The sequence below is a fragment of the Silurus meridionalis genome, chromosome 10, assembly GCF_014805685.1.
Source record: "Silurus meridionalis isolate SWU-2019-XX chromosome 10, ASM1480568v1, whole genome shotgun sequence".
Lineage (NCBI taxonomy): Eukaryota > Metazoa > Chordata > Actinopteri > Siluriformes > Siluridae > Silurus > Silurus meridionalis.
The window spans coordinates 15290769-15310279 of NC_060893.1; the positions used below are offsets into that span (position 1 = coordinate 15290769).

At 38.3% G+C, this 19511-nt stretch overlaps 1 protein-coding gene across 4 annotated transcripts in view; it reads left to right on the plus strand.

Moving 5' to 3' along the window:
* rassf7a (Ras association domain family member 7a) overlaps positions 1-19511 on the plus strand; it is a 28183-nt gene that overhangs the window by 2418 nt on the left and 6254 nt on the right. The window contains exon 1 of one of the 4 annotated variants that reach the window (XM_046859320.1): positions 1903-2049. The exons of 1 other annotated variant lie outside the window; for it this stretch is intronic. The gene's annotated coding sequence lies outside the window, so the exon portion shown is untranslated. Of the gene's footprint in view, positions 1-1902; positions 2050-4369; positions 4395-8714; positions 8967-19511 lie in introns of those variants that run through there. 2 more of the 4 variants (XM_046859321.1, XM_046859318.1) reach the window with 2 other exon arrangements.

Consider the following 19511-nt stretch of genomic DNA (forward strand, 5'->3'; position numbering starts at 1 on the left):
CCTAGTTATTGATTAGTTTTATCTAATTGCATCATAATGTTTATTCTGTCTAGTTAATGTACTGTCTAGGCTTTAAACAAATAGTGTTTTTTTCTCTCACATTCTCAAAGTCCTTTGCATTGAGTCATTTTTCCAGAGGCCATGTAAAACGAGAACAAAAAAGGCTTGTATACCAGCTGGAGATAGCACGTACTTATTCACAGACATCCCCTTCACACAAACACACACACACACACACACACACACACATACACACACACACACAGTAAACTGTACACTCTAAACTTGGCATCAGTCCATTTGGGTGACCCCCTTTCTTCAATCTTTTAGCACCCTTCTTTCGACATTGGATGATGGAACATGTCCTCTAAAGAAATCTACACCCACTTCCCACAGAGCTATAGTATCCTCATAGGCTTTTTCTTGTCCTTGTTACATATAACAATAATTAAAAATGTGTATGAAAATAAATCTACGTTTGTTAGAGATATTTACAGTTGTCTATCATGCCCACATTACTGGGAATATGGAGAAGAAGGCCTAACTATTATAAGGCACACTGACAGGAATAAGGAAGTAAAATGATCACACGGTTTGTCCATTGCTGAAGCGGTTATATAAAGGCAAGTTGTGTATTTGCCCCAGAATGTTACTTGAGAAAGCAGCATTTACTGAACAAGATTTATTGGCATTTACTTTGTTGGACAAAGAGGGAATCAGGAGTCGTTTTAGCTTGGAGTTGATTAGGTGAGGAAGAAGAGATTTCACACAAGGCAATGTGCTTACGGATAGACATTTATATACTTTCTATCATTTCTTTCTCTCTTTCGGCTTCTCCCATTAGGGGGTCGCCACAGCGGATCCTCCGCATGTTTGATTTGGCACGTTTTTATGCTGGATGCCCTTCCTAACGCAACCCTCCCCATTTATCCGGGCTTGGGACCGGCACTGTGAGTGGCTGGGGTTGGTTTCTATAATACATTTCCTATTTAACGTCTAACGATAGAGTTTCAAAAACTTTGGTGTCAGGTTCACTAGCCATCAAAAAAACTTTCTTTCCATTGTGGAATGCTGTGCTAAGCAAATCCAACTATCATGAGAATGATCTCAGACAAATCACTTCATTATAAATACTGAATTTGTGATTATTAATATTAAAACCAGTGTCTACTGTGAGAGCAACCTCAACCCCAAAGCCTGGAATCCAGAGGAACCCATATGTTGTTCAGTAGAGGGCATATATTTATACATGATTATCAGTGCCTACATTTCCATTGTGTAAACATTATAAAACATCATAAAAATTATGATCATACTGTGGTGTGAAATAGATATAGAGCACAATCTTCCCATAGTGTTTTGATTAATGTGTAGATTGTCAGAATGACAGAATTACAGCTGGCACTAAACTGAGAGCACACAGCTGGTAAGATCTTTCTCTCCCTGTTGTTGTTTTTTTTTTTGTATTTACTCTGCATAATATTGTCTTTCAGCTCAAAAGTATTAAATGTCAACCCCATTGTCTTAAAGGTATTGCATTTCAATGTGTTATTAAAGTGTCTAGCCTGTCTTTTAAATCCAAGGGTGGAGCAGTTCCTGTAAACTGGAAAACAAAATCATGTCTGCAGGATTGTGGCAATAATGGAGACCCCACAAGTCGGAAAGGCCCCTAGAAGGAGAGAAAGAAAAAATAAAGTTAGGGGCTTGGCATGGCAGGCTGCTTCACTCGAGCGTCTTTTGTAACTATCATAGGCCTGCATTCCTCACCCCACCTCCTCCCTTTTTATTTTTTTGTCCAGCATGAACAGCAGTCCTGCTGTCATGTGACATTTTGTCTCAACAATTGCCAGTGTTTGTCATTGGCCAATGTCTTTGAAAGTGCATCGGTCTCCTGGGTAACAGAGCATGGCGGCACCACTTCACTACACCCCCAACCCCTTCATTTTATGTCTCACCACCAGTTTGTGCACCCTCAACTCTTTTGGGTAAAGAGTCACCATAGATGATTTGTCTCATCACACAAGTGTTTAACCTACAGAGTTAATAGAGGTGAGTAGATGTTCCTGAATGCAAGAATAACATTTTCTGTTTAGGTTTGTGCCTCATTATTAGCCGGAGGCTCAAGTGTTTTCGAAGAGGTTTTTGATTTTCTAACGAAGCCCTTCAAAGTGTCCTCGGGTATAGTAAGGATAATGGAAAGCAATGGAAAGTTTTGATCGCTGTCACCAAGGTAACAAAAACAAGTAGAATGTTCTTTTGAAGTGCACAGCAGTCCTGACAAGTGATGTACAGAGAAGCTGAAGCAGATTACGTAATGTGTTTGTTTGTTGAGATATCAATTGCTAAAATGACTTACTATAGTATGCACACGTGTTTGCTTTTAGTATGCACACGTGTTTGCTGCCTTGAACGTTTTCTGCTTTAGTTTTTATTAGATTAGATTAGATTAGATTAGATTCAACTTTATTGTCATTGTGCAAGGTACATGTACAGAGCCAATGAAATGCAGAATTATAAGTAGGTAATAATGACATTTTATTTTGCTGTACATGTTTTGGTGCAGTTTATGTTGATTCACAGCCAGAAGGCTAGAAAGGTAGAAAAAAGTTTGACTGTTCAGTTTTATGGTCGTTGTTGTCATGATTGATTTTGTGCATTTGTAGGGCCAAACACTAATAGTTTTCACATATGCAGTACACCGGGGGTCTAACAGAAGGCTTTGGTTGAGAAGACAATTTGGAAAACAGAATCTCAATTTGTTTGCATGAATGACCAAATGTAATCCACCCTGTGTTCACACTAGCATAGTAAACTGTTAATTTTCTAAGTTATTGCACAGCAGGAAGTTGCCTTTTTTTCCTTCCTCAGAATAGAGACTGAGCAACAGGCGATATTTAGATTGCATTTTTCCTTGTTACTATGCAAATTAGGTACGATGCAGTAAAGCGATTAATTCGAACAATCAGCTCATGTGAACTCGTTGGACCACCCCTGTAGTGTAATTTATTCTTAGAAACTTTAGCTCCTATCTGATCAGTGCACACCCACAAGCAACACAAATGATTTTCTAGTGTGATTGTATTGTGAGAGGATGTGATGCATTCTGCAGTTTTTTAGGTAGTGAATAAATTGTTTGGTTGATTTGGAAAAGGAAAAAAAAGTACAAAAATCACTTAGTCTGCTTGCTGCTAGTTGAACTATTCTTTTTATTTTTTTAACTGACTCATCATATTAAGTTGCTTTTTATGACAACTCAAAATAACAATTGTATATTTTCCCACAGTTCTTGTAGGTTTTGTGCTTTCTCTGCTGATAAAACAGCTTAGACAAGCACGAATCCCATGATGCTGATTATTGCTGATTCGTTGCTGGTTTAACTGGTCACCCAGAACGTTTATGCTCACTTGCAAACCAACATTTTTTTGGTCATGAATGCATTTCTAATCCAAATTGTATTTATTTTATTTATTTTTACTATTCATGCTTTGCTAAGCTATTTTTAATTTTAAAATAAATAGTTATTAAACAGCTATGAGAATGAGAAGACAGATACTATATAGGTTCTTATTAATGTTCTTGAAACTGTAATGTTCCCATTGCAGCACATGCTGCTTTCTGCACACTAGACAAGTAAATGTGTAGAAAATGCTCCAGTCTTGGTCGTTTTAATATTTCCAGTTTTCAAAGCTACTTGTATTCATGTGAACATTTGGGTGCGTGCCAGCTGTTATTGAAATATAAGATGGTGATGAATAATCATAAACAAGACTTTACTGGAATGAAGGCTTTGGCTGGCTGAGCAGTCCTGAAATTCCTGCCTGTAGTGTGCCTGAGGCCTCACTGCCCCTAAGGACTGTCTCTTTCAAAAATCTGCCCACCAGCCATCATTTAATTAGTCATTCTTTTATTATTAGTTTACCATGTGAACCCCCACACACACACACACACACCACCACCACCACCAACACCACCACCAACACCACAACCACTCCTACTGTCTATTAAATATTAAACTGCAATTCAAGTTCACTCTTTATTTGATTAATTTTATTACTAATGCATGCATTGTATTTACATTCCAAACCAAAAACGCTCCTGATTTATATTGACAGAAAGGAAAGTGAAGTTGGCCATGGTTAATATAAACTGTGCTTTAGTCACTGCTGTATGTCTGTCAGCAGAGAGCTTTGATGGAGGTTAGGACGAACGCTAAGGCTTTTGAAAGCGTCATTGTTCTCCGTGGATATCGGCTGTGTCTGTTTGTGCTTGAGTAATGGAAAAAAAAAGAGTCTCTGTTTATGCTGGGAAAAAGAAAAGCACAAGATAGACACTGGGTGTGTGTTAGAGAGATCAGATGCAAGAGAGGTCGGATGGATGAGGCTTATCCTTTGAAGGTGGGTTTATATTGCCTTTTTGTTCCTTGTGACCCCTTGATTTCACACACCTGACAGGTCTGTTTTTTATAACACGCATCCAGTGTGTTTTTTAAGCGTCTTTTTTTTCCTCTATGGACTGACTCTTAACATCTACCAACAAGGCTGTCTGACTCATCTTTAAACCAGTGTAAGGGTTTCTTTATCTAGAAGGCGCATTTGGTCAAGAGATAAATAACATGGGAAAATGCTGTCCCTCTTCTGACTCAGCTAATCGAGACCAAGATTGCTAGGTGCTGCCTTTTTTGTCATGTGTTTTATTGGAACGGTTAAAAAAGTAAAATAAAAAAGTCTAAAAAAGCAAATTTTTCATGTTTGTGCTGTGGTTTCTGATTTTTCACTGATTTAGGGGACAATTGTGATTACAAAACTTTCCTTTGTGATTACAAATACCTTCCTAAAGTATGTGTGTGCGTGCATGTGCGCATGTCAGGATGACAGGTTGAGAGCTGTGTATGTTTTGTGTTTGCTGTCTTGCCTTGCTCTTCTTTTCATCTTCTCGTGCCCTTGGTTTGACCCAGGCCACTGCACTGCTGAGAAGAATGAAAACTGTCTGACCGTGACTGGCCACTGACACATTCCAGCTGTCCTCATGCTCATCTCCAGTGACTTGAACCGAATTTGCTTCCATTTTAAACACCACTTTATCACATTAAAATACTAGTCAGAACAGCAGTACTAAATATCCCAAGAACATCCCTTCAGAAATATTTACATTCTCTTTTTTTTTTAGAGCAAATTTGGGTTATTTTTTGTTTTTTCTGGCTGTCTATTTGCATAGCGTGTAGAGAAATGCCACATAAAATTGCTGGTGAAATTTCATGGTCTTTTGTTGTGCTTTAAAAAGAGCGTCTGCACCTTCTGCCAAGAGAGGAAATTTTTAACTTTCATTGTTAGGGCTTAGCCAAGGTTTATATTATCACTGTGTTTTGTTTTGGAAGCAAAATGAAAAGTGTGTGCTGTTCTCAAAGAACACACAGTATAATTTCACGTTACGCAGCGATGCTATCATTGCGACCATAATGACAGAGCTGAAGCTAAAATTATCTGCTCTGAGCGTAAACAGCAATCGCACGTCGCTACCTTGTTTTCTTCTTTTTCCTCACCCCGCTGTTAAAGTGAAGCTGGAGGAATGCTGTGAAGCTCAACCTGGTTTCAGGCTTATTCCTAAGAGCTCTGGATTTTATTTCATTAACCTAAAATATGCTGCCTGGATTGTAATAAAATGTTGCCAGGACACAAATCTTACTACCATAATGTTATTGATAAAATAACACAATTTTAACACCTAGGTTTGCTGGCTGTAAAACTGTTGGCCTACATAGCAGCGGAGGTCTGAGCTGAATGGTTTAATGCACACCTGTGCACGGAGTTAAAATCCCGCCTGTTTGTCGCCTAAAGACATTTTCTCTACAGAGTAAAATCTGTGGTCAGGTTTAAACATGTAGTATTTATCAAAGCTACTCTTATGACACCTGCTTCAACTGACACAGTGCAGATATAATTTTCTTTTCTATTACAGATGCCGATGGTCTTGTTCTGTAAACACAGTCTGTTGTTGCAGAGATGTCAGGAAACATTACATGGTTCCTGTTCTCTCTGCCATTATGTTCTTTGTGCACAAAGTAGGTAAAGTACACTGTGAGATACGTTGGCTTGTTATGGAAATGGAATTGCTTTAAGCCCCATTACACTGCTTCCACTGGTTGGGTTTACTGATCATTTGCAAGGAGGTCTTAGTGCAGCCTAGCACATACGACCATTTTTTTTTTTTTACTAAGAGCCCTTACAAAAGCATATTACTTGCTAATATATTATTGTGATTACTGTGGATGGTGCCACATACTGTAGAAACTAAGAAGATGTCTTTGGAGTGCAGTTGATAGTTTTGAAAGTTTTTTTTTCCAGCAGTTTTGCTATGATCCTTTAGGACTACAGTTTCTATAATAGCTTTAGGATTGCAATTGTTTTACACTCAAGTCTCCATCAGTGTAGAGTGATAAGTATTGATGGGGATTATTTATATTCAGATCATCTAGTGTCCCCCAGATGAGTATGGGTTCCTGACTTTGTTCCTTATGTCATCTCAGGGAGTTTTTCTTTGCCACTGTGGCCTCTGGCTTGAACATTAGGGATAAATGAAGGATGTACATTTTTCAGAAACTGCTCCTGGGAACTCGATACACAACAATGAATAGAGTTTGCCAAAAGTGGTGCGAGAAACAAAAAACATCCAATGGAATCATCTTGTTGAGAGAAATCAAAAAAGAATAGCAAGGAAAATAAAGGTACTGACATTGTAAAAGCTCATGCATTTTATTGCAGTACATTTAGTACTAATGGGAATAAGCGCAGTTCTCAATATGAAAATGTAATGAAGGTCAATATTACAACATTTTTATGCTACAGTGAGAAGTGATGATTCATTTTTTTTTAGTGAAACTATCGTTTTTCAATAAAGGTTTGCCATCTAGTGGAGTAATTAGCCTGCATCTTACAGAAAGAAATCTGGTATATTTACAGTTTTTATCTCAGAATTGAGTTTGGGGGTCTTACAGTGTTTCAGTAGGGGAGGAGAGATTAAAACCATGACTCCCAGGAATGCCTGGAGGAAACCAGGGATAAACCAGGAGTCTGACTAATAGATTGTTTTCAGCAACTATCCTCAACATACTTTATTATTAAAGGGCATCTTATTAATGCGGTTAGCTATATTTAGCAGTTATATATAGTGTGTCTGTTTAAATGTGTATGTAATCGTCTTATAAATGTGTATGTATGTTTTTATTATATATATATATATATATATATATATATATATATATATATATATATATATATATATATATATATAAACATACACATACATACACATACATACACATACATACACATACATACACATTTATAAGACGATTCTAAAAAGTGATGATGGTTGTTATGATGTTTAAAAGCATGGTTTTAGTAAGAGTTTGTTTTATAGCTGTGCCTAATACTGCAAATGAATTCATATGTAGAGGCAGAACTAGAAGAGGAAGCATCAGTGATAGATTGCAGTGAGTGTGTGTGTTTGTGTGAGTGTGTTGTTTGTTGGTGTACACAGAATGAGAAGTAAGTGCTAATGGAAAACAGGTCTAGCTTCCTTCTAATGACCTGTTCTCAACAATCACTTCTGTCTCAGTAGACTCTGTGTTTGTGTGTTTGTGTGTGTCTGTGTGTGTGTGTGTGTGTGTGTGTGTGTGTGATTTGACACTGTTTGTATGCCAGATTTTTGCATTTGCATCTGTGTAGCTGTTCTGTCCTTGTGCATAATGTTTGTGATTTGTTTGTAAGAAGTGTGTCTAAATTAAATATGTTTAAATATTAAGGGTGTTTTGACCTCATGTTTCAGTACAACCTGGAGCATCAGGTTTCTGTCTGTTTTGTTGGACAGTTCTTTCTCAGTCATTTGGCCAAACCTGAAATAAAGGCAGAAATTAGCATATGTGTGGGGAACTACTAACAGATACCAACGAGAGAGAGAGAGAGAGAGAGAGAGAGGGACCGAGAGAATGCTGCATTTAAACTTCTATTACATTACTTACATATTACTTATCATGTTACTTATATTACCAACCAGCATGCTTTCGAATTTAGCAGAAAACAGAGTGCCAGTAAAGAAAGGGTATGATATGAAACTGTAATTTTAAGTTAGGGAACGAAAAAAAATCTATAATGAATATATAGTTAGTACTTAGTTTGCATCAAGTTATAAAAAAGACTGAAACCCGATTATACACAGTATATCATAATGTTAATGTTTTACATTGTCATTTTATACAATAAAAGAGAAAAACAGTCACTCAAAGAGAGGTACATATAAGAGAATAATAAGGGTAAAAAAATAGATAAACAAATAGAGAAAGAGAGAGAAAGAGAGATTGTGTATGCAGTTAAGCATGTGAAACGGAAACGTCCGGAACAAAGCCTCCACAAAAAACTCCCACAGTCAGCTGTGTGTAATAACAATACTCTCTCTCTCTCTCTCTCTCTCTCTCTCTCTCTCTCTCTCTCTCTGTCTCTCTCTGTCTCTCTGTCTCACCATTTGGACTAATATCAGATTCGTTATTTTAAAAGAGCAAGGGAACTATATTCAAATGCATTTCATTCAGTTTTTTTGCATGTGTTAATGAGCGAGAGAGATAGTAGGAGAAAATGTGAAGGACACAGAAACTAGGAAAGTGGAAATAAGACACTCCTCCTACCTGGAGAGAGGGAGGGACCTGCAGTGTCAGCAGAGCTTATTGAGGCGCGGAGAGGGAGAGGAAGGATCAACAACTTCAGATGTGAGTGGGAAGTGCACTCCAAAAGAGGCGTTGTGAGGACACACAGGGGGGCTGCATTCTTCACAAGCCTTACCAACAAATAACTGCTTATGAAAATCAGTGATCGTAACTTCACACACCTTCACTGGACTTTAAACTGCTTCACTCCATCCTGCCTGTGTTCCAGACATCAGTGGAAGTAAAAAAACCTTCTATTTTCTTTTACAAGGTAAGAGATCGGTTAAGAGAGCGAGAGTGTGTGTGTGTGTGTGTGTGTGTGTGTGTGTGTGTGTGTGTGTGTGTGTGTGTGTGTGTGGTTCCACCATGTCATATCAGACTCTGCAGTTTTATCAACCTGTTGGTGGTGTTATATGTTGGGACTGGAAGCAGGGCAGGGTGAAACTCGTTCCACACTGAGCCTCTCTGTGTTCACACACCTGGCTATGAGATGAGGAACCTCTGATAGAGATTCTGACAAAGCAAGGTTTATGTGACCAAAAGCAAAGGCTGATTTCAATCGTCATGCTCCTTGCCCAATCTTTGGTTTATCAGGGTAATGTCACTGATAATGGATGCCAGTCGACTCATCTCTCAACTTTGTTTTTTAGACTACTTTTAATCTTTGCTTGACCTGCAGTGTGTCTGCTAACTAGGATTAAGATTAGGACTGGAATGAAAATGAAAATAATTTTTTAATGCAATCTTGAGAAGTACAGTGTCTGTGTAGTTCTTTTTTTTATTATTATTCATTAATGAGCTATTACTATTCAGGCCATTTCTCTTCGAGTTTTAAATCTTTGGTGAGTGCGCTCATTTTTTAATTGTGTGTCATTACAAGACAAGTGCTACTTGTCATTTGGACAACCAAATGCCTATTTTGACATGCCATTAAAAAATCATGAGGTCTAACAGCCTTAAGGGTAAATAAAAATCAAGTTTGTTGGACATTTGACTGATCTGCTCCTGCAGAGACAGATAAGAGCCAGAAGCAGATCTGTGTGGTTGGTACTCTCAGGGTTTTTTCTTGAGCGGCGTGGCGGTGACGGACCATTTGGGGCTCTTCAGTACTCAGCTTTATAAACCGAAGTGAGCTGGGAATGACAAGAGGTGACGTGCAGGCTGTCTACTCTGTTCAGCCTTTATGATAGAAAACCACGTCTCAACACAGAGCCATCCATTAGAGACGAAGCAACACTTCTGCGGGAGCTAAAGGATCAATTCAGACCACCCTCATCCTCTGACGTTGAGGGAATAGTAGAGGTTTCACTCACCAAAGCCTGGATGTAGCATTAAAGACAGCACTTTCAGCTCAGTTAAAACGGAGGACGAAGGGCAGTAATAAAGGAATTAGTTTTGAATTTTAAAATGCAAATTCAAAATCACATCTATTACTCTGACCAAAAAGGATTTAGGATGAGAGAAAAAAACAACACACACACACACACACACACACATATATATATATATATATATATATATATATATATATATATATATATATATATATATATAATATATAATATATTTTGCATTATGGTTTAATGATTAGTGAGTTGGTTTGACTGAGTTTCAAGGAAATGGATATCAAAGTACAATGAAAACTGTGCAAATAAGTTAATCAGTCATTAGTTTGAAAATGCAGGATTATTATTTTTAATTTCATCAGTATTTTTACAGATGTTTAGTTTAAATTAAACGTACTCATTGACCCAGCCAATTGGTAATTACATCCATCAGTACTGAGCAGGATGTCTGTGGTTTTAGTGCAGAGCTGATCTTCATACAGCATGAAGTATCTTCAGGCTTCTTGTCTCCACCAAATTTCTGAAGAGTTTTTTTTTCTTTTCTATTCTTTTTTTCTTTTCCACTCTTTCACATTCTCACCTTCTCTTTACCTCAATATTTGTTTCTTTCTTTTCTCATGACTTGACAGTCTCGGAGAGCTTTCACACTGCATTGACAGATCTGGCAGTGTGACCTGCATTAATGTGAAGGACTTTTCCAAACAGTAGAGCATAAACTAATTAAAGGCCAGAATTCTTTTCATAAATATCTTTGTACTAGTGTAAAAATTTGCTGGACGTGTGCCACGCTGGCCCTGAGGAGCTAGAGCTGGCACCGGTGTCTTTTCTTTACCGCTTCAGTGGTCACTGAAGAGGTATAGCAGTGTGAGACAGGAAAAAATGTCCCCTTATACTTTATTCAATTCTGAAGAGCACACAGCCCATGGGGAAGCCTTCCTTCACACTAGCCTTCATAAAGTGTGTGAGCGTTTATTGATTTCTGCCAGCACAGAGCATGCCCTTGGATATACGCCTGCTTGTAGGCTTGGAGAGAAAAAGAGGCAAAAGTGATCAATGTGGACAGCGTGTCACTGTCGGGTAGTGAATCTGGTCTTCCTCAGAGAAACAGCAGAGAGGTGAGTGCACTAGGATTTCACCTGTGTGACAGCTGTCTCTTTCTTCTTCTTCTCTCTCTCTCTCTCTCTCTCTCTCTCTCTCTCTCTCTCTCTCTCTCTCTCTTAAATACACACATGGAACAGTGAGGAAAGTATGTGCAGGCACCAACTTTTTTTCACTGTTGTTTAAAATTCCTTAGAGTCATACATCATGTCCAAATAAAATTTCATTTGTGTCTTTAAGACCTGTCTGTTTCTGCAGACTGTCGGTCCTTGCAGTTAGACAAACGCAAAGGCTTTTTTAAACAGATTATTATCTGTGCAGATCTCCAGTGCGAAGACAGATTGCATCCGTAGAGGTAGAAACATGCTATGCTTGTTTTGCTTAGATAAGCAATATCAGCTACATTTTGATGCTGGCACACCTCAGCCCACAATGTCACAGTTCACTAAAACTCTAATGATTTTGTAAGCCAGGGACTGTTTGCTAGATCGCTTTGTGCTGGCTGTAGCTACAAAATTTGGCTCCACGGCTTCATCAGCTGTCTCCTAGCTCTCATTTTCATGTTGAACCTGAGCTAGTGTCAGACTGGTAAATAATTATACCAGAATACTATATTTCCTGATGTATCTCCAAATACAGAGAACAGATGCATTGGGTATTTTTAGTTAAACTATTACATGCAAGTGTTAAACCAGACATTATAGCTCATCCAAGGTTTTTATTATTATTTTGGTTCCTTCTCACCAGCCAAAAGCTGACACCGGCTTCCTCTGAGACATGGAACCATCCAACCAAATCTCAAAGCTTATACTTCCTGAGAAGGCAGTGTATTATTAAAAGGATAGAACTTTTCAGCCTCTTCCATAAATACATTTACAGACACCCGCGATTGGCTAGTGTTGCTGGTAGCCAGTTTTGCTCTCTTGTAGCATACTGTTGCATCACCTCCAAAATGATAATACAACTGATGTGGCATTATCATTTTGTTTCACCCACAATCATTGCATGAAGAATGATAACACCATCCCATAACTTCTTTTTGCTCTCCTACATTAATGGTACAGTCAGAATTCTGATTAGCAATTTGTTCCATGTCATACCCCTCTGTGGAGTGGGGGAACATTTTCTCATAATAGGTCAGGCTCATCCCAATGGCAGCAATATAGCTCACTTTTATCTGTCTTTCTCTTTGTGCAGCGATGTCTTAGCCGTGAGAAATCAATCTCCCATGGCTGTAAACGTCACTATCCTATATACAGGACAGGACAGGGACCCAAAGTAAATATATGACCTTATTCCATTAGGTGCATCATCATGAATATACAGAACAGAGCTATAAATCCAGACACCAGCACCTTCCACTGAGATTCTAGTAGATTCTACTAATCCTTTATTGAATGCCATATAATGAGTGTGCTGAGACTGGCACTTCACCCACCTTCACTACAAATATTATCGTTTGTCAACCCCCCAAGCACTTAGTAGCCAAAGCTTGTCTGACTACTTGACTGATGTTTCTGTCTGTTTCTCTGTTGCTTTTGCAAATTGCAGCAACTTCACTTCCAGCTCCATCAGCCTAACCATTACTTTGATTGCATGTGATGCGATGTTTTGCTTCTCATAATGTATAGGAAAAAAAACATTCAATCTTGCTCCTGTAATGTCTATATCTGAGGAAGTCATGATCAGGCATGTAAAAATAGAGAAAAGCTGGGTGTATACCAGGTTTTCAGCTCTCGTGCGTGTTTCTGAGGAACTTCGTGGAATAGGACAGGCTGTGGGACGTCTGGAATGCACGCATGTCTTTAAGCTCCTACTTCTGGAATGTGGTGTTCTGCAGTGCACTTTTCTTTTGGAATTTTGTTTGTGCACGATTGAATCCATGTTTTTTAAACTCTACGGATCCAGCGTTCCACCTGGAACCTTATACTCCATATGCATTCCTTCTGTATTTCGTTCGGCAAGACCTTGAAGTTTTGTATACATATAGTAACTCGGAGAACAAACACATTCAGGCCCAGATAGTAAATACATGGTTGTGTGAGTGTGTTTGTTTTTTTTTTGTGTGCATTTTATATCAATCTTTAGCTTCTCTCATATTCTCTTATAATGCTTCTGACATACCAGCACACATTTCCATATCCATCTACAATAAGTATTTTATTATTTTTTACCCATTTACTTTCTCTGTTATGCAAATGAGCAAATAGGCCTGAGCTGCAGACGGCTCATATTTCCAGTAAGCGCTCTCTACGTTGCCTCAAGCCTTGACATGGATCATTTACATAAATTTGGAGCAGCCAGCAACAATATACACAAGTGCAGCAAACATTTCTAAATTATTCAGAACAGCAGGCATAGAAAAAAGCACGTAAATAACTAATGAACCAAGCCTATTAGTGCAGTCTGTCTCTCTCTCTCTCTCTCTCTCTTTCTGTCTCTCTCTCTCTCTGCCTCTCTTTCTCTCTTTCTGTCTCTCTCTTTCTAACATCATATTCACAATAAATGGAAACACGGAGCAAGAATAATGTGGTGCATGGGATCTGAAGACAGAATGCATTTGAATAAAACAAGTGTAATCTTTTAATAATGAAAATAAACTATCTAGGTCGTATTTAATTTCCCCTGCAGAAATCTTACACACAGTCTTACACACTGCTTATTTAATACCAGGATGGTTTTATTTAACTTTAGAAAGGTTTGCTGCAGTGTAAAAATGTTGTTGAATTGCATTATGGCAAATGGTATCGGTATTAGAAGGCATTAAGCAAAACTCACAGGATGTGCTAAGAACAAGCACACTCGCCAGGTCAGAGGACGAGTCGTCTGCACAGCCCCTGTATTGTAGGCCGTCTAGATTGTTATCACCACCAAAAGGTACTTTGAGTCAGAAACTCAGGATGCAATTACCACACAGGACACCTACACTGAGTCTTTCCCAAACACAGGCAACAGTTATGGTGTGTGTGTGTGTGTGTGCGCACGTGCATGCGTGAGTAAGAGAGTGAGAGAGAGAGATTGTTTATTGGTCTCTGGAGCAAAGGCAGAGATCTTTGCAGAGCCCAAGCAGGTTTGACCTTGTTAAAATCAGCCCAAGTGTCCACTTCAGATTCTTCTGTTTAAAGAGTTCCTATAAACACAGATACTGAGGGACATTATCTTTTTAGTGTTAATTTTTGTGTAGTTATATATATATATATATATATATATATATATATATATATATATATATATATATATATATATATATATATAACATTTTATGAATACTATCTTTTCATTCATAACATTTGTTTTTAGTAGCTTGTTTTCTAATTTGGAGCCATGTTTTTATCCTGGAACTGAATGTGAATAGATCTTAGGTCTTTTATCCTTTCTCTCTCTCTTGCGCGCGCTCCACACTCGGTACGCTTCATAAGCATAAATTTGTTCATGAGAAAAACATATTTGATTGAATATTTGCTAAACGAATGTCCCTTGAAATGCTCTATTTATTCACAATGGATTTTTATTCGATGCAGCCAAGCAATTGCTGGGCCTAATTAACAAGCTGTAAGTGTTTGTATGATATGACTACCAACATTATACACGCCTGCCTGCCTGCCTGCCTGCCTCTTAGGTACAAATGAACGAAAAAGGACATACACCATTAGAGCCTTGATCTATGCTTCATAATGTCCCTGTACATTGCTTTCTAATTGCTTTGGTTACAGATGATCATAGCATATGAAGTATCAGTGTAGTGCACCAGGAAAATGGGGCAGGGAATAAGTACAAGTTTAACTCGGTGCACAGTATAGTAAGGTTTGTTGTAGTTCACTGCTTCTGCCTGGCAACTTTGATCCTAAAAAAGGAAATAGTTAAACACGTCATAGGTTCAGCTGCACCCTGGGTAATCATCAGTGAAAGATTATAAATGAACAGAAATAATGATTTCACTTATAATTTGATGCCAGGGCATGTTCAGGATGTGTTTGTCAGTGGCTCATCAGGACACAGGAAGCATGCGCTTGTTATTGTTGGCGTGTACACTGCGGCTGCACAGCTGTTCTGTTTGCTGATTGTAGCAAGAGATGGGTTGCTTAGTGCTGTTGAGTTAAATGGAACATGTGTCCTTGTGGAGCTTTCTGCTCGTCTTTGCTCATTCACCAGCAAAGGTAAATACATAAATAAGTGTGTGCGTTTTTCTTAGTTTCGTATTTTCTTTGCTCTATTTACACAATGGTATCAAGGTGGTTATCTGTATTAAAATATGCGCATCCTTCCTCTGTTAAAATCTTACATTCAACTGTTTCTGTCAGCTTTCCCTTTTCATATTTGTGTTACAAAGAGTGATATGATCACATTGCTCACTACTTACAAAGGCATCCTATACAATTGTCTGCCTCTAGTAAATTGGCTTACGGGAGAGCACAAAGACAATATATTACGGAATGTATGCAAACTTTTTGCGGTGTTGTGTTTTTTCCTGAAGTTAAATTCTGTATGTATGCACAAAGACAAATAAACTGCAGAAACACAAAAGGCAAGAGTGTTTGTGAAATCAGAGACTATCGCTATCCTCTTTCTTGACAGGACTGAAATGATCAGAGCACCCTTAAGTTTATAGAAAAGCAGTAGGTAATTTAGGTTGGAATGCTCTCGGGGTGAAGGGTGAGAAGCACTGACATTGCTGGGTCTAGAGGAAGTAAACTGACAGTAGAACCTGTAGGAGTTGAAATGACAAAAGTAATATTTGTCTATATTTGTACATTTCTTGTCTTTGCTGCGGTAACAGAAATTTCCCCACTGTGGGGCAGATAAAGGTATATCTTATCTTATCTTTAATTGGCACAACTGATTTTTCCATTCACATGTGGCTCTTTCCAAAACTGTTACCACAAAGTTTGAGGCAGACAATTGTATAGGATGCCTTTGGATGCGGTAGCATTAAATCTTCAATTCACATGAACTAGTATTCTCAAACCTGATTGAGCATGGTAATGCCTCTGTGCACAAAGTCAGCCCCATGAAGATATGGTTTACATGGGTTAGAATGGAAGATCTTGAGTGGCCTGCTATAGCTCTCTGACTTTAACCTTACTAAATTTAAATGCTGACTGCATCCTGGTCCCTGATCCCGGCATCATGACACATGCTCCTGCAAACACTAAATTGGTATTAGATTGAACTTAACATGCTTTCTGACTGGGTCCTTACACATGTTTTATACCATTTAAAAGTGTGTGCTGTTGATTGACATCTTATAAGAGAGCAGCAGAAGCCATGGGGGTATACAGCAATCTCAATGTCAGATCAAAACTACTTTATATAGTTTATAGTTTCTAATAACCACAGATGCACAATACATTTCTATATGAATAATTCTTCAATCAATAACCAGGTACATTCTACTGAACATTTTCATTTTGGGGGGATTTTTTTTTTTTGCTGTCCTGTTAAGCAGTAATGAAATGAGAGAGAGAGAGATGAAGAGAAATGCATGATGATTCTCAAAATCATGGCTTTAGATGCATCTCTGGGAGAGAAGAAGATGGGAGAAATAGGCTGCTCTCGGTTGTGCTTGTCTGCATTTCTTGACTCTGTGGAATTGAACATGTGTGAGTGGTCTGAGGAGCTGAGCCTCGCCCCAAAGATCAAAGCAGACCTTTAGCATCTGAGCTGTAATCAATAACCAAGAGATCTCAAGAGATGCCTAAATAAACATTTGTGAGAGCACACAGTGTGACCAGACTGTGAGTCGTCTTATCCCCATGTGCCAAAATTTGCTTCTTTTTTTTCCATTTAAAATACTGAAAAATATTTTAAAAAATGAGAAATCTGACATTAGTCTCTTTTAGAATTTGACCTTTGCTGTTTTAAATTTGTTGAAATTAGTTCATTCATTTATAAGATGCTGTTAGCATATTTACATATATATACTATATTCCCAAAAGTTTGCAGACACCTGGTCATAAGTGTGATACGGTGGAGGACAGTAACAAAGTAAATGTAATTCATTACTGTACTTAAGTAAATGGGGAGGGTTGCGTTAGAAAGGGCATCCAGCGTAAAAACATGTGCCAAATCAAACATGCGGATCATGAATACGGATGATCCGCTGTGGCGACCCCTAATGGGAGAAGCTGAAAGAAAGTTTAGTTTTAGTTTTTTAGTGACAAAAAGGTCTAAACCCTCAGGAGCCCAATTTAGCGGGATAAAAAGAAGTACGGGGAAAACTATGCAAAAGACAAAAATGTGTATGCAGGATAGTAAAGGCTAATGCATTTAATGAAACAGGCTAATAACTATATCATTTAGGTTATGCCTGCTATGTTTTTATGCATAGAGCAACAATATTTCTTTTAGCTTGCCTAACATTATGATTTATAGCATGTATTTTATCTTAACACCAACATACAGTTCTGTGTGAGATAAACAGCAAGCAGAACATTTTAAGAGGAATAAATGATGGAAGAAACTCCTGACTCTTGCCACAACACCCATGGCCTTATTTGCACGATTTTTTTGGAAGTTGTTGAAAAGGAGGTTTTGGGCTCAGAAGAAGGTCAATCAGTGTTTGACTCGTTAATATCATTCTATTAATAGATTGGTGTGCTAAGAGTAACAGAGTTTTTTCACATAAACTAGGTTGATTAAGCAAAAAGTCTCGTGATAAAAATGATGAGACATTATAGCTATAATAAATCACAGTACTTGGATACTTAAATACATTTGAAGGCATTTATACTTTTATTCAAGTAAAAGTTTAAAGGGAGCACTTTCACTGGAGTAATATTTTACATGTGTGTATGTATGTATGTATGTGTACATGCTTTTTGAGCATCGCAATTGTGTGCCTTCAGCTTGGCTGTGAATGTCAGGTGTCCCAATACTTTTGTCTATATAATGAATTTTAAATATATTGTTTTAATTTGTGTATAATTGAGGAAGATATATGACATTGAGGGAGTGTGTATGCATGTGACATCCTCCCACCTTTATCTTGCCCTCATGACTTCAATCTTTTGGTTAAAAAGTTGTCCTATACATAGAATTACTTGCATTTACTAAGTGGTATCAATTGATTTAGTTTCAGGAGCTGGTGGCTTTAGTAACCTTCATGCTGTGTAGAGAAGTGAACCCTTCGGGCCTTGACCTTGATTTAGTGCTCAAGCCTGTCCGGGCATTGAAGACAAAAGAAGATTTGTTTTAGACTCTCACACAGGTCTGTAAGACAGCATTCCTCTGCCAGCTAATGGAGGATGATAGGGGCTCTAACCTGATTGTTTAGAGGCAGAATGCCATTATTTAGTGCTATTTCTACAGTAAAGTAGTGATAAATGAAGTCTCAAGCTCTAAGCCTTAAGTACAGAGCTTCAAATCATGACTGCAACTCTTTCAAATAACAGTGACTGAAAGGAATTGCATGGGAGGAATGTACTTGTACTTAGTGCTCCGATTATTTCAGATCATTGTGCACTAGTATCAGCTTGTGCCAAGAACATTTTGAAAGATTGTGAACAAGAAGAGATGAAGCACTAGGCTAAAACAGAACAGGATGCTGCTAGCAGATGCTCCATGATGGGCCCCAAACTTAATCTTGTCTCTCGTATTGGGTCCATGTTGCCAATGAGCCAGCTCTTTGTTCTTCATTACACAAAAGGGTGTTTATTTACAGCCTGAATGTCAGATGACTCATGCAGCAAGCGATCAGAGTGTTTCTGGGAATTTTGTTATCATCCCATCGCTTTAAAGGAGTTTACGTGATAAAGCATGAAGTCACAGCATTCCATTGGTTTCCTCCTTTTTTGAAGCTGTGCAAGTCCTGGTACTGTACCTTTTGATTACCCTCTCTTCACGTACTCTATGTCATGACAGTGAACTTCCTCTCCAAACTGTTTTGTGATTTTTCCCATCTATTCTTTATTTTAAAACCTGATTCAGCATTCTAAGAACGGCTGTTAATTTTACCGGCAGTTGCTGCTTGAGTATTGCTTGGTTCCGTTGAAAAAAAGAGGTTAGTCTCTGTAAGTGCATTTGACTTTGTTTGACCATTTGTTTGCAAATGCTGCAAACAAGTGTAGTAAACGTGAACAGGGCCATCATCCATCAAACCACACTCGCATTCATCTTCTGCCTGGGGCCTCATTTGCTACCTGCTGCACCGCCAAGCTCTTCGATGTTACACACTACTAAAGCTGTGCAATCTGTTCCTGTTGTGAGGTTTCAAAGTAAAGGCACTGGCATACATTAATTCAAACATTCATGCACACACACACACACACACACACACACACACACACACACACACACACACACTGTGTTTCTCTCTCAGCAGAGGTCTGGTTGATTGTTTGTTCCCTTAAGCACAAATCTGCTATAACTTCTTT